Raw genomic sequence first — 426 nt, forward strand, 5'->3', positions numbered from 1 at the left:
ACAGTTATTGCCTCGAAACTGGGAACTACTTCCCAAATCACCAAAGCTTTTGCTTTTAAAACGAGCGGGAATGGGGAGAGAGGGCCGACGGGGTTGTAGCTCTTACAGAAGTAGGGTGGAGGTGTCCTGTCGGTCACAGGTATCCGATACCGCCCGAGCAGGGTACGAGTGGAGTCACCTTTGTGTTAATGACGCACACCAAACATTGCTCGGGACGTGCCAGAATGATTGGCAGTCTTGCCGTAACTTACAGGGCTGTGCTTTGGGTTAGAAGGCATCGTTACCTGCTGGCATCCCAGGTGATAGTGCCTGACTAAGACTGACTGAATTTCTAATGTTTTTGTTACAGATGGTGGCTCCCTAGGTGTGGCGTGACCTGAGTGTGGTCATGGCAGGACAAGCGGTCCTCCGCCCTTTGATAGGGCA

This window comes from Pterocles gutturalis, unplaced genomic scaffold, assembly GCF_000699245.1.
Source record: "Pterocles gutturalis isolate BGI_N339 unplaced genomic scaffold, ASM69924v1 scaffold42034, whole genome shotgun sequence".
Lineage (NCBI taxonomy): Eukaryota > Metazoa > Chordata > Aves > Pterocliformes > Pteroclidae > Pterocles > Pterocles gutturalis.